The sequence below is a fragment of the Hemiscyllium ocellatum genome, chromosome 6 (genome assembly GCF_020745735.1).
Source record: "Hemiscyllium ocellatum isolate sHemOce1 chromosome 6, sHemOce1.pat.X.cur, whole genome shotgun sequence".
NCBI classification, from domain to species: Eukaryota; Metazoa; Chordata; class Chondrichthyes; order Orectolobiformes; family Hemiscylliidae; genus Hemiscyllium; species Hemiscyllium ocellatum.
The window spans coordinates 110045393-110061459 of NC_083406.1; positions in this window are offsets into that span (position 1 = coordinate 110045393).

A 16067-nucleotide genomic window follows, 5' to 3' on the forward strand; every position below is an offset into this window, starting at 1 on the left:
TAATGTAAGTGCAGACTGTTACAGCATGCCTATGAAGTTACTAGTTTACAGTGTAATATAAATACTGATTCTTGTTACAGTGAAAATGAATATAGATTCTATAATATCACACATGCAGATCAGTGAGATGCTTTTCATAAACTAATAGCAACTGCTGCCTTGTTTATTCCACAGGGCAACATCTGCATCATGTGTTTAATGATTAGGATGTGATTTCTGTCCCGCGCTGATGAGGATGACTCTCTTCTGCCCTCAGGATGAGTCCGTAGGTGGTTGTACAGTCTGATGCGGCCATCACAAGCTCTGTCACACTTGGGGCAGAAGGTGGCCGCGGGAATGGGTGTGTGGTCAATTTGCTGTATCCCTCCCGGCTTCCGCTTTTTCCTATCAGCAAGTCTCAAGGTGCTTGGTGCCTTCCCGGACGCTCCTACCTCACTTTGAATGGCCTTGGACTGGTGATTCCCAGGTGTTTGTGGGAATGCTGCACTTCACCAAATGTATGTTCTAGTAATTGGCCAATTGACCATGTTGCTTGGTAGATGAACAACAAAAGAAGGCACAGCAGGTTAATTATGGGGTGAATAAGTTCCTTTGGTGGCTTGCTGTTCAAGCAGTTTAGTTTAAATTTAAGATGTCAGAATGGGGAATTTACAACTTCAGGAAAGTTGGAGGACAGGTGAAAGGACAACCTTGATGGAAGTATAAGTATGACCCAAGAAACCACAAACTGTGCATGAACTATTGACACAATACCCAAACTAACCCAAATGGCACATCTCCCAAGTAACCATTTCACTCTGTAATATAAATGCAGACTGTAATAGCATGCCAAAGAAATGACCACTTTATGCAACCACCTAAATGGTTAATGCATATGTGAGAAACATGAGAATGACGAGAACGCGGGTAGGTCCGATCAAGGACAGTAGTGGGAGACTGTGTATTGAGTCGGAAGAGATAGGACAGGTCTTGAATGAGTACTTTTCTTCAGTAATTACAACAATAATGTATTGTTGAAGAGGAGAGTATGAAACGGACTGGTAAGCTAGAGGAGATACTTGTTAGGAAGGAAGATGTGTTGAAAAACTTGAGGATAGACAAGTCCCCTGGGCCTGATGGGATATATCCTAGAATTATGTGGGAAGCAAGAGAGGAAATTGCCGAGCCATTGGCAATGATCTTTTCATCTTCACTGTCAACGGGGGTGGAACCAGGGGACTGGAGAGTGGCGAATGTTGTGCCCCTGTTCAAAAAGGGGAATAGGGATAACCCTGGGAATTACAGGCCAGTTAGTCTTACTTTGGTGGTGGGCAAAGTAATGGAAAGGGTACTGAGGGATAGAAATTATGAGTATCTGGAAAGACACTGCTTGATTAGGGACAGCCAGCACGGATTTGTGAGGGGTAGGTCTTGCCTTACAAGTCTTATTGAATTCTTTGAGGAGGTGACCAAGCATGTGGATGAGGGTAGAGCAGTGGATGTAGTGTACATGGATTTTAGTAAGGCATTTGATAAGGTTCCCCATGGTAGGCTTATGCGGAAAGTCAGAAGGCATGGGCTAGTGGGAAATTTGGCCAGTTGGATAGAGAACTGGCTAACTGGTCGAAGTCAGAGAGTGGTGGTAGATGGTAAATATTCAGTCTGCAGCCCAGTTACAAGTGGAGTTCCGCAGGGATCAGTTCTGGTCCTCTGCTGTTTGTAATTTTTATTAATGACTTGGAAGAGGGAGTCGAAGGGTGGGTCAGTAAATTTGCAGACGATACGAAGATTAGTGGAGTTGTGGATAGTGAGGAGGGCTGTTGTCGGCTGCAAAGGGACTTAGATATGATGCAGAGCTGGGCTGAGGAGTGGCCAATGGAGAGCAACCCTGTCAAGTGTGAGGTTGTCCATTTTGGAAGGACAAATAAGAATGCAGAATACAGGGTTAACGGTAGGGTTCTTAGTAAGGTGGAGGAGCAGAGGGATCTTGGGGTCTATGTTCATAGCTCTTTGAAAGTTGCCACTCAGGTGGATAGAGCTTGTAAGAAGGCCTATGGTTTATCAGCGTTCATTAGCAGACGGATTGAATTCAAGAGTCATGAGGTGATGTTGCAGCTGTACAGGACTTTGGTAAGGCCACATTTGGAGTACTGTGTGCAGTTCTGGTCGCCTCACTTTATGAAAGATGTGGAAGCTTTGGAGAGGGTGTAGAGGAGATTTACCAGGATGTTGCCTGGAATGGAGAATAAGTCGTACGAGGATAGGTTGAGAGTGCTAGGCCTTTTCTCATTGGAACGGCGAAGGATGAGGGGTGACTTGATAGAGGTTTATAAGATGATAAGGGGATTGGATAGAGTAGATAGTCAGAGACGTTTTCCCCGGGTACAACAGAGTGTTACAAGGGGACATAAATTTAAGGTAAAGGGTGGAAGGTATAGGGGGGATGTCAGGGGTAGGTTCTTTACCCAGAGAGTGGTGGGAGCATGGAATGTGCCGCCTGTGGGAGTGGCAGAGTCAGAATCATTGTGACCTTTAAGCGGCAATTGGATAGGTACATGGATAGGTGCTTAAGCTAGGACAAATGTTCGGCACAACATTGTGGGCTGAAGGGCCTGTTCTGTGCTGTATTGTTCTATGTTCTATGTTAATCTTTCAGGGCTTGGATTTGGAGTGAACATACAGGGGAAAAGTGAAGTTAAGATATTCAATTTCAGTTTAAGTAATTGTTTCATTGTAATTTCATTATCTTTAGCCTAACTGATTATTAATGAAGTATTGTTCTTCAAAGTTCATGTTCTTTGATTTCTTTTTGTGCAATAAACTTCTTTTGTTTAAAGTGTGAACATTAGGGCTTCATTTCTTGAGTAAGTGCTTGGGATTTGGGGTCCACAAAAAGAATGAAAGCATTCCTGGTTTCTGTCAAAATCGTAACACGCTGAACACTTTATTCCAAGTTATAATTTTTCAAAATTTTCATTCATGTTCAGTTCAAGGAATGAACAATTTTATTTTCTTATGTCGGCAACTTTGGGCTTAAAAGATTAAGTAGAGTGCTCTAGTCACCGAACTGGATAATTATGGGTTCAAATTCTAGGAGGACTTTAATCCATGCAATATTGAAAGAGAAGCGCGCTGTTGGAGGTGCTTTTTTTTAGATGTGATGTTAAGTGGAAGACCCATCTGCCTGATCAATTAGATATAGTTGATCCTAAGGCATTGTTCAAAGTGTAAAAGGTGTAGGGTCAACATACTCCCTTCAATGAATACTATCAAACACAGATGAAATAGATATTCATCTCCTTTACTGTTGTAGCATTGCACTGAGCAGTGTTCCTTTTCTATTTTACAGTGAAGGCTATATCTTAGACTGCCCTTCCCAATTGATCTCCCATTGTCGAAAACAATCAATTTTCTGTTTAATTGAAATCCAAGTAATGGTTCAGAACTGACCTCTGACTCCCACGCAAGCAAAGATTGTGTTTCTATCTTTCTGTCTATTTCAACCATATTCCTTTCCTGAATTGCGTGAATCCTGGTGCCAACCTTGTGGTCGTTAACGTCAAATACCTTTTGCACTTTTCTGGGGCCTGAAGCGCTAATATTCAGTTCCTATCTTTGAAACTAATTTTTCTGCATCACCATCGGTTGAATTCCATCTCTATTTAGCCATTGTACTTTCCTCATCTTATACAATTTTCCTTTCTGAAAGGAGTTGCAAGCCCCATTTCTGTCAACTGTGAATTTTATGCTTTTGACAGCTGATAATTGTGTTATAACTTTGCCCGGAAAAAATAATCCCTTTGAGTCAGATTTGGTGCATATGTATTTCATTCCCAGAATGCCACACAAATCAAAACAATCAAAGTAGCTTAGCAGGCAAATTGAAAATTAATGCCATGTGGAGTGTAGTCTGTTCGAAACTTAGTGCTTTGCCAGGGCACTGCAATGAAAGGGTTAATTAAAGCGGTGGTCACTGACAGCCCTTAACTTGTTGGATGCTGACTGCAGATGATCTTTCCCGGAATGAAAATTAAAGTTAATGCCACAGACAGACACCAAAGACATAACATCTTATCTCTCAACACTTATGTCTTTTCCGCAACTTTCTTTGTTGATTGAATTCCAGTTTCTTCCACTTCAATCATAAATGAAGGGAGGTAAGAGAAACAAAAAGAGAAGAACGCTGCATTGATTTTTTAAAGTAAATAATATGTTGAAATGGAGTCACAGAATCACAAAATTATTACAGTTTAATTTAGTGCCAATCTTGCCTTTTCTCAGAATCTCTGCACATGGTTTCTATTCAGATCTTTAACTAAGTGCCTCAACTGAACCATACTTCCAGATAGTGCATTTCAGAACTAACTACGCATTATGTGAAATAATTTTTTTCTCACCTTCGCATTTGTATTGTTCGTAAAATGTTTTCAATCGGTGTCCTTTGGATCTTCATCCTCTTTCAAGCTGTGTGTACAATCTCCCCCTATCTGCTCTGTCCAGACCACTCATAGAGTCATTGAGCCAAAGAGATGTACAGCATGGAAACAGACCCTTCCACGCCGACCAGATATCCAAAACCAATCTAGTCCCACCTGCCAGCACCTGGCCCACATCCCTCCAAACCCTTCCTATTCACTTACCCTTCCAGATGCCTTTTAAATGTTACAATTGTACCAGACCCCACCACTTCCTCTGGCAGCTCATTCCATACACCTACAACCCTCTGCGTGAAAAGGTTTCCCCTTAGGTCTCTTTTATATCTTTCCCCTCTCACCCGAAATCTATGCCCTCTAGTTCTGGACTCCCCCACCCAAGGGAAAAGACTTTGTCTATTTATCCAAGCCATGCCCCTCATGATTTTATAAACCTGAGGGTCACCACTCAGCCTCTAACCCTCCAGGGAAAACAGCCTCAGCCTGTTCAGCCTCTTCCGATAGCTCAAATCCTCCAACCCTGGCAACATCCTTGTAAATCTTTCCTGAACATTGTATTCCTGTTTTTTTTTACATTCTGAGTTTTGTATCTTAAGTATTTGTTTTGGTTTTTGTATCTAAGAGTTTTTTTAAAAAATTGGATTATTGTACTTAGGATGGTGCCAGTTAATGGCAAATTTGTACACTTTATACTGTAGTCCTGTACTTCTGTACTTGAGTGCACATTACAATAAAACCTAATTCTAATTAGAGTAATAGAGTTGTACAGCATGGAAACATAGAAACCTTCAGTCCAACTCATCCATGTTGAGCAGATATCCTAAATTAATCTCGTCCGATTTGCATTTGTCCCATATCCCTCTAAACCATTTCTATTCACGTACCCAGCCTGATACATTTTTAAACATTGTAATTGTACCAGCATCCAACACTTCCTCCGGCAGCTCGTTCCATATACACACCATCCTCTCCATGAAAAAGTTGCCCGTTATGTCCCTTTAAATATATTTCCCCTTTCAGCTTAAATCTGTGCCTCTAGATTTAGACTCCCCTTACCTTAGGAAAAAGACATTGGCTATTTACCCTATCCATGTCCCTCATGATTTTATACACCTCAATGAGGTCATCTCTCAACCTCTGACCTTGCAGGGAAAATAGCCCCAGTCTATTCAGCTTCTCCCTATTACTCAAACCCTCCAGTCTCAGTAACATGCTTGTAAATCTCTGCACCCTTTCAGGTTTAACAGCACCTTTCCGATAGCAGAAACATCAGAGCTGAACACAATTTTCTGAAAGTGACATAACCATTCTAATTTGAATTCTAATTCTTATAATTGCCTCTATTTTAAATTTCTCACCCACATGTTCAAATATTTACATCGCCTCACTTCTGCTTATCCTTGAGATAATATGATTTAGGATCATAAATAGGTCTTGCAGCCCTTTCAGTTCAATGAAATTGTGGCTGATCTGATAAACCTCAACTTCACTCGCTTGGCTTTTTCCCACAACTCTTGATTCCCTTCTTGATTAAAAATCAGCCCATCTCAGCCTTGAATATTAATAATGACCCAGTCTTAACACCTTCTGCAGTAATGAATTCCACAGATCCAGTACACTGTGAGAGAAGAAATGTCTCCTCAACTCTGTTTTAATTAGCCAACCCATTATTCTGAGATTACGCCCTCTGACCCTGGACTCTCCCTAAAGGGGAAACAACCTTTCCATCTTCATTCTCTCAAATTTGCTGAGAATCTTGTATATTTCAATAAAGCTGCCCCTTGGTCTTCTGAACTTAAATGACCCAACCTATTCAACCTCTCCTCATAAACCAGTCACTGCACACCTGGTATTAGCCCAGTGAACCTTCTCCAGATTGCCTCCAATGCTAGTTTAACTTCCTTTAGGTAAGGGGCACTAAACTGTTGATAGTACTTCAGCTATGGTCTATCTGGTGTCTTGTACCGTTTTCACAAAACCTCTGATTGTTATATTTCATTCCCTTTGAAATAAAGACCAATATTCCATTTGCCTTTCCTATAAACCACTGAACTTAGATGCTGACTTTCTTTGATTCTGTAGAAAATGAGTAGCCGGATAATAGTATTCTTGTTACATATACACTCACAGCGTCTTTATTACTTGCATGCAAGAGACTAAACCAGCGCAGTCAAATGCCACCCTTTCCCGAAGAGTCTGCCAACAAACAGTTGCAATTACACTTACATACATATATTGGTGTCTTCCTTTTACCAGTGATATTTTGATTCTAAGCCTTCCCTATAACCCACTGAACTTAGATGTTTGCTTTTTGTGATTCATACCATGAGAAATCCCTTTCTTCTGTAGCTTCCTGTAATCTTTCTCCATTTAAATGATATTAAGCTCCTCTATTATTCCTGCCAAAGTACAAAACACCAGTCTTTCCCACATAATACTCCAAGCGCCAATTTGTTGCCTATTTACTTAAAGTCTCTGTATCCCTGTGCTGATGCTTTTTGCCATCCACACATTTGCCTTCCCATCTATTTTTGTGTCATCTTCAAACTTAGCAATAGTACATATGCATTCCTTTTCAAGTCAATTGTAAATTATTGTGATCTAAGGGCTGATCCCTGTGGCACTCCATTAGTTGTAAGTTGCCATCCTGAAATGTCCCTCGTTATCCTAACTGACTATCTTTGATTATTTAGCCAACCCTCTATCCATGCTAATCTGTTACCACAATGCATGGAAATCCACCTTATTAAGTAACATAATGTGTGGTACTTATCAAAAGCCTTTTGAAAATTCAAATATATTACATCTATTATTTCCCTGTTATCTATCCTGCTTGTTACCACTCAAAGAATTCCAGTTAATTTTTCAGTCATGGTATCCTTTTCACGAAGCTGTGCTGACTCTGCTTGAACGTATTTCTAATATTTGTTATTAAGCACTTTATAATAGACTAATATTTCCCAATGATTGGTGTCAAGCTAACTGGCCTATAGTGACCTTTTGTTATTGTTTACCTCCCTTCTTGAATAAAATAGTCACATTGGCAGTTTTCCAATCTTCGGGGACTTTTCCAGAGTCTACAGATTCTTGGACGATTATTACCAGTGTCTCTACTATCTCAGTAGCTACTTCTTTTAATATATCAGAATGTATTCCATCAGGTTGATGGATCCTATTAGTTTGCATGTGATCATTTTATGCTTCACACTTCTTGCCTAGTGATAGTTATTGAACTTATTTATTTTCTCTGTGTAGTTATTCTGACTGTAACAACACAATGGAGTCATGAAGCGTGGAGCCATGATTTTATTTTTATTTACTCTTCCAAGGTGTCTGGGTATTGCTGGCTGGATCAATATTTACTGTCCATCTTTCAATGTCCTGGACAAGGTAATGGTGAGCTGCCACCTTTGATAGAGGTGGATCCACAAAGCTGTCGGGGAGAGAATTCTGGAGATTTGATCCATTTATACTGAAGGAGCAGCAATAAATGTCCAAGTTAGGATAGTGAGTCTTTTGCAGGTGGTGGTGTTCATATAACTGTTGCCTTTTTCCTCTAGTAGTAGACGTAGAGGAAAGTGCTGATTAGAAAGTGCTGTCAAAGAAACCTTGGTGAATTTATGTTGTGGATCTTGTAGATGCTACACTCTATGTTAGTAATGGAAGGATTGGATGTTTAAATTCATGGATGGGATGCAAATCAAGAGAGTGGTATGATGTTAAGCTTCTTGAATGTTATTAGAACTACACACTATTGAGTTGTGCCTTGTAGATGGTGGACAGTCTTTGGACAGTTAGGACACGAGTTACTCAGAACAGAATTCCCAACAGCTAATGTACTCTTGTAGCCATAGCAATTATACAGCTAGTCCAGTTCAGTTTCTGGTCAATGATAAGCCTTCGGATGTTGTTTGAAGGAGTTCCATTGATAGCAAAGCTATTGAATGTAAAAAGGAGATCGCTAAGTTCTCTCATGTTGAAGACGGTCATTACCTGGCATTTATGGGGCACAACTGTTATCGAATGAAATATTGGTTCTGACAGAGTTCATGTTGACTTTGCATAAGCTCTATCCAATCTGGTGATCAGATTTGCTTCAAAGCTAAGCTGGAAGTTTGAAGTTGAACAATTTAATGCAGTAACATATTCAGCGGACCCTGTGATGGATCATGTTGTATATTGTCAAAGTATTAAAGAAGGTACAGATATTTCTGACAAGACGTTATAAGATTTTGATAATTAAACACAATTCTTAAAAGAACAAGATTTAAAAGAAGAATTCAGCTTCCCGGTTTAAATGAAAGGTGCGACAATGGACGTTTGAAGTCAGAATGAAAAGAGTCAGAATTTCTTGGAATCATTGATGACTCTTTGTCAGATTTCAAGGAAGATTTAACTTTGGAGAAAGTTATTCAAATTTTGCTGGATGCAGAAACGAGAAAGACTCAGGTTCCAATTTCTTAAGGGACACTGATTTGGGGGAAAACTCAGTTTCATAAAATGGACCTTTAGAAGTGGATGCCTGAACTCCAGGTTGAAATAGGGGTTGGTTAAGGCAATTGGGAAGGGCATAAGAGACTGCCTGATTCTAATCATGAACTATCAAGGGATTCTAGCACTGGTTACAAAGTATAAAAATAAATACTAAAAAAGAGACCATCCCTTTTGCTCTCACTCCCTCAGTATACAGGCCCCATCCATACCACCTCATACAGCTGCATATACACCCATGTCTCATCATATCCCCTTTTGCCAATGAATGTCCACCACTCTTGAATGAATATAGAAGTATCCACATGTAGTCATGCACATAGGAGGAAGTATACATATATATAGTTCGATTTCTTAAGTTTCTGAATTGCAGACTACACTTGATTGAGAAAAGGACCATCATTTATAATTTTAAAATTCATTACTGGGATGTGGGCATCACTGGCTAGGCCAGGCATTTATTGCCCTTTCTTAACTGCCCTTAAAAATGTCATTATATGCTGCCTTCCTGAATTGCTGTATTCCATGTGATGTAAGGCCACACACAATGATGTCAGTATTGAAATATCAGGATTTAGATCCAATGACAGTATATTCTCAGTGATATAGTTCAGGGGAGGAAGGTGTATTATTTGGAGAGGAGCTCGAAGATGTTGGGACGTGCATTTGTTTTCCTTGTCCTCCTAAATGGTAGACATGATGCGGTTGGAAGGTGCTGTCCGAGAAGCCTTGGTGGGTTATTGCAGTACATTGTATAAATAGTACACATTGCTGCCAGTGGGCATCAGTAGTGAAGGGATTGAACATTGAAGGTGTTAAACAAAGTGCCAACCAGGTTGGCTGATTTATTCTGATGATGTTGACCACCTTGAATGTTATTAGAGTTCACTCACCCAGTCAATTGAAGACAATTTCATCTCACTCCTGACTTGTACCTTGTAGACAGTTGTCAGGCTTTGAGAAATCCAGAGATGAATTATGCATTGTAAAATTCTCAGCCTCTAACCTGCTCTTGTTGCCATTGTATTGATATGCTGATCTATTTCTCTTTCTAGTCAGTGATAACCCCCTATATTTTAGGACTTCTAATCACTTTTTGATAAGTTGATTCTTTTTGATAAATGAAACAAAGAGCTATGGATGCTGGAGATCCGAAACAAAGCAACTGATGAATAGTCACTGGACTCAAAATGTTAACTCTGCTTTCTTCCCAAAAGTGCTGCTAGAGTCGCCAATTTTCAACTGCAATTTCTGTCTTTGTGACACTTGCTCACACCTCTTGCCACTTGTTGATACTTTATAACACTTGTTGATACTTGGTGGTCAGTCAACTCTTTTTGACACTTATTGGTATCTCTTGCAATCTCTTGAAACTTACTGGAAGTATTTGACACTTGTTGACACATCTTGACAGGGTGATACCTCTTGGCACTCATTGATGTCTTAACAATTTTGAAATTTACAAAGATTTTACACATGATTTTACACATGGGATGGCACAGTGGCACAATGGTTAGCACTGTGGCCTCACAGCGCCAGAGACCCGGGTTCAATTCCCGCCTCAAGCGACTCTCTGTGATTTCCTCCGGGTGCTCCGGTTTCCTCTCACAACCCAAAAATGTGCAGGTTAGGTGAATTAGCCAGGCTAAATTGCCCCTAGTGTTAGGTGAAGGGGTAAATGTAGGGGAATGGGTCTGGGTGGGTTGCTTTTCGGAGGGTCAGTGTGGATTTGTTACGTCGAAGGGCCTGTTTCCACACTGTAAGTAATCTAATCTAATCTAATCTAATCATGATCTTTTCCACAGTTAACCATGACAAAGGGCACCTAAAAAACCCTCTCAAAGGACCCCTACATTCAAAGGATACTTGACATCTCTCATCACAAAGGATCCCTGAATCCTCCACCTTAAGGACCATTGGGACTATATTTACAGGAGTGAATCAGCTCTCACAAGTGGCACTCTAACTGTCCAAATTAGATGCGCACCTACTCTTGTCTATCTAATCTCCATATGCTGCATTCTAAACATCAGAGGCTTCAAAATTTCATTTCTATGGAGGAAGCTAGTTATTAACTGGCCTGTCACTTCTGGGAACCACACTCGCATGAAGCACAGCCCACCCTTAATTCCACCCCAGCAAAAATGAGAGTGGTTCAGTTCAGAACAGGACTTCAAAAGCTCCATGAAAATACGTACTAGAGGCATGCCCAGAGGAAATTAATTATTCCATTGTAATGATACAGAGGCAGACAACCAGGCAACTTCCTACCTCTGTGTTTGCAACACTGTAAGATGACACCATCAAAGACCCCCAAATAGTAATTCCGATGGTTCTTCAGCAGACTTTTAAATAAGCAATCTCACACTTTGTAAATATTTAATTTCTGGCCTCTTTTTTTAAAATCTGAAATAAAAGACTTAACAATTTACTTTATGCAAAATCAATTAGCAGAGAGAAAATTAAGCAAAACAGTAAGTTGATTAGTGTCTGAGCTTTCAAAAGTTTATGCTGTCTCAGCTGCAATCCAGAACCATCTGTCAGAGAACAGAATTTAAAAAAAGCTTTAATTCAAGTTCCACAGAAAGACTAATTCCCATTCAACAACTGCCGTCTGCTTGAACATAGGGTCGCTTCCTGACTTGCTGGAACCAATTCACAGATACTGACTTTATTAATAACTAACTTTCATTATCTGTTTAAATACAATGCTCTTCAGGAGTTTGCTGTACCTGTTAGAACCTTTGAATCAATGTTTATCCTGCAGATTGACTCCAGGCTCACAAAAAAAGCAAAGCTTGCTTGGTCTCTTATTTTCTTTTTACCAATAACTGTGCCAAAGTCAGTTCCAGCTCATAATTCAAAGTTGATAACAGAATAAAATTACCAATAATGAAACGTCACTGAGAATTCTAATGCCGTCAGTATTGATGATTGAAACAACTGAAGTTGTTTGGAGCTTCGTTAAGTCAGTGGCCACACAAACATACAAAATGAGACCATACGTTGGCAATTTGCGCTTTCAATCCTGTCTGGCAATTCAAAAAGATCATGGTTTATTTGCTTGTGTTTTGAATTCTACGTCACATCCTCCACTGATAAACTTTGATTCATTGCCTACCAGGAATTAATCTATCTCTACCTTAAAGATATTCAATGACCATGCCTCCATTGCCTTCTGAGTCAGAGAGTTCCCATTTCGCACATTCCTGTGAGAGAGGAAGACTTCTCCTCACCTCTGTTTTGAAAAGAGGCAAAAGGTTTTAAACCATGCCCCAGATCTGGATGTGTCCATGAGAGAAAGCATCCTTTCCAAATTCACATTGTCATGATCCTTAAGGTTCATTTAAAGCTTGATTCAGGAACAAGTGTTACAGCTGAAAAAACAAAGGTTTCAGCTTATAAAGATGTAAACAGCTAGCCCAAGTGGAACATATTAGAAATTTGATTACCTACAACGTGGAAACAGGCCCTTCGGCCCAAGAAGTCCATACTGACCCTCTGAAGAGTAACCCACCCATACCTATTTCCCTCTGACCAATGCACCTAACATCATAGGCAATTTAGCATGGCCAGTTCACCTCACCTGCACATTTTTGGACTGTGGGAGGAAATCGGAGCCACCCGAAGGAAACCCACGCAGATACAGGGAGAATGTGCAAACTCCACACAGAAAGTTGCCCAAAACTGGAATTGAACCGGGAATCCTGGTGCTGTGAGGTAGCAGTGGTAACCACTGAACCACCATGCTGTCCTGTATGCCACATGAAAACCTACTATTTAGACAGTGTATGACAGTTGAAAGTGAGTGAGAGGCTGACTGGGCTGGGACATCCAAAGTACAAACACTCTAAGTGATAATAAATACAATATAGTATAACTTAGATGAGGATTTCTGTGATTGCTAATCTATTTGAAAAGGTGCCCTTCAAGTAAATAAGTTTGAGGACCATTAACCACTTAAAGCAGAACACAATTCAATATTTCAAGTAATTTTATTTGGAGTCAATCTAATCTTCAAATTTGAATATTATCTGTCAATATTTAATCAATTACATATTAATATTATTACATCTTATGTTTGAATATTCTTGACAATCAGGAATGAAGATAATTAGAATGAAAAGCAATGGACATAGGTGACAAAATCTTTCCCACATACTAAGTCTTTCCCACTGGGATCTGGAATTGCACTGCCTTAGGGTACAATACAGACAAATAAACTCAATCCATTTTTGAAGGAATGGGATTATTCTCAGCAAAGGAAGAATGTGCAGGGCTACAGGGAGGTGTTTGAATGGCACTAAATAAATTGCTCCTTCAGACCACCTTCCAACGTGATGACTGAATGGTCTCTTGCTGTGCTGTTTCTATCCTGAGATTGCAGTGAACTTGCTGACTCATTCTAATGTGAGCAGCACACTTTCGGCACTTGAAGAGTGGACACATTTTTCACCACTTTGGACCCTTGGATTCTCTCTGATTAAAGGCTTAAATGGATCGAGTGATTCAGCCATTGTATGAATAAGCGAATACTTCAGCAATGATGCAAGTAGCTATGCAAGTGAGTGAGTTGTTGGCAGACTTCATTCTATTAATAGCAAATCTTCCTAACTTAGATTCCTTGGAAGTTTCAGTTTTGCATCTTACTGCTTCTCAGGCAGTACATGCAGTATGTATTCCCACTTTCATTTTATTATATAAGTCATTTCAAATTGTGCACTTTGGCACGTTTGCCATGTTTGAGTTACAAAATAGGCATTACGTACCCCAGGGTTATAATCACACTTCCTGAAGTGTTGGCTGCTGAAAAGAAAGGACAAATTAGGTCATTTTTTAAAAACAAACTTACATCAGTGTAAACATTGACATCAAGTAAAGCTCCTTGGGTATAGGTTCAATTTTTCCATTTTTGTTTAAATGTCTGACATTTAAAATTTCAACAGAAAAATGTAAAGGGATTATTATGCATGACATAATGTGCTCGATGTGTCACAAAAATTAAATGTGTTCTGTGTGAAATGTTTTGTGATGTATTTCCTACATTTCTCCCCATTGAAAGGCATTGGCTGAGACACCTTTACTCTTATGGAGCTCACCCTGTGGCCATGATCACACTTGAGACTCAATGGAGAGCATCAATGAGCTATTTATTCATTCAGACATACACAAACAAACAGTACCCAACATTGACATTAGCTAGGAATCAGGAACCAGACCATTACCTGATATTCTGTGCCCTCCACAAGTCCAGATACATTGATACAATTTGCATGAATGTTTAGTAGCCAGCGTAGATGCGTTACAAATAAGTTGTGATTTAATAACTGGAAGTAACAAAGAGGGTTGATCAGGGTAGTATGGTTGAAGTTGTGCATATGGACTTTCAAAGGATATTTATTATGCACGATATAAGACCAAATAATTGACTTGCAAGTAGGATCAAAGTCTATGGGATTGAAACATAGTGACAACATGGATACAGATCTGGTTGAGAGGCAGTAATAAAGACTATTACATGAAGGTTGGCTGGGTTATCAATCATCATGAAGAAGATCTTAGGTTAGAAGAAGGCGTAGACAGTTACAGGTGACATTTAACTCCAAAGAGCGTGAGGTGATGCACTTTGGAAGAAGTAACAAGACAAGGGAATACTATGAATGGTAGAACATGAGAAGCTTAGAGGAACAGAGGGATTTTGGGATGGCAGGGTAGGTTAATAGGATAGGTTAATGGATGCCTCTTAGATTATAAGAGCAGGGAGGTTATGTTGGAGCTGTATCAAACCTTGCATAGGTCACAGCTGGAATACTGTGCCCAGGTCTGGTCACCACACCACAGGAAGGAATATGTGTGTATGAGAAGGGGATACAGAAGAGATTCACCTGGATGTAGTCTGGGATGAGATAGTTTTGTTTTGAAGACAGACTTGAGTTATTCTCTTTCGAGCCCAGAAGACTGCAGTGTGGTGGAGGGGTGGGCTTGGGGGGTGGGGGTGGGGGAGGAATTCCAGGTTGAGGAATATAACATTGTGAAGGGCATGGAGAGAGTGGATAGAAAACAGCTGTTCCCGATTGAAGGGAACATTAATGGTTTAGAGTAGACCTGGGGATAAGTTTCTTTACCTCAGAGTTTGGTGAGGGTCTGGAATTCATTGTCTGGCGGATAGTGAGGTGGGAAACCTCCGAAGCTTTAAAAAGTACTTGCATGAGCCACTTGAAAGGTGATAATGTTCAAGTCTTTGGACCAAATGCTGGATTGTGGGATTAGAGTAGAGTTTGAGTAGGTTTGTTCGAGCAGGTTTGATGGGCCAAAAGGTATTGTATTATGATGCAGTGATTCTGTAATGAGTAAGGTGTCACGGGAAGAGAGAGAGAGAGAGAGTGAGAGAGAGTGCTTCAGATGTGACAATCCCCAAATAATCTCACTCAAGCTTCTTGCCGAATTCTGACCCACACACTTTCTCTGATCAAGTTAGAGAGTATATCAACTATTGCAAAGTTAATAGGTGATAATAGAAATAGATATACACTGAGACTCAACTCTGATGGTTCCTGTTCCTGAGCTCCCTGTGGCAGTCTTCCTCTTCTTTGCCTGTTCTCTTCATTTATTCTGTTGACAATGGTCTGTCTTAATCATGCAGATGTACACCAATGACACCTTGTTGCAAACTTTTTATAATCCTCCTCATTGGACAATGCCATGCTACATGAGGGCATATTTTTCCAGCTCCTTTCAGCTCTACCGAAAAATCATTTTGCACTTGAAACACTAACCCTGTTCCTGTTTCCACAGAACTGCTTAGTTTCCCCCGCACTTTCTGTTTTTCTGTAAGGCTATAGTTTGTCCTGGTCAATCTGATTGCATCAATTTGAGGTCATTTGTAGCCTACAGATTATATATGCCCCAAATCACTGGTTACAGTTACAGGTGTTTCCTGTTTTCACACAGATTTGAAGATTCACATTTCTGTTAAAGAGTTTAACTTCTGCATTTCTAGATTGTATTGCTCGTATTATCCTGCCTTTCTGAAAACAAGCATTAAGATTTCCACCTTATCTCACCCATTGTTCTGGCAGAAAGGTTTTGACACAATAAAGCCTTGTAAAATCATTTGTAATAAAGCAAGCAACCCACACAGACTTCAGTATACTGCTGTAGGTA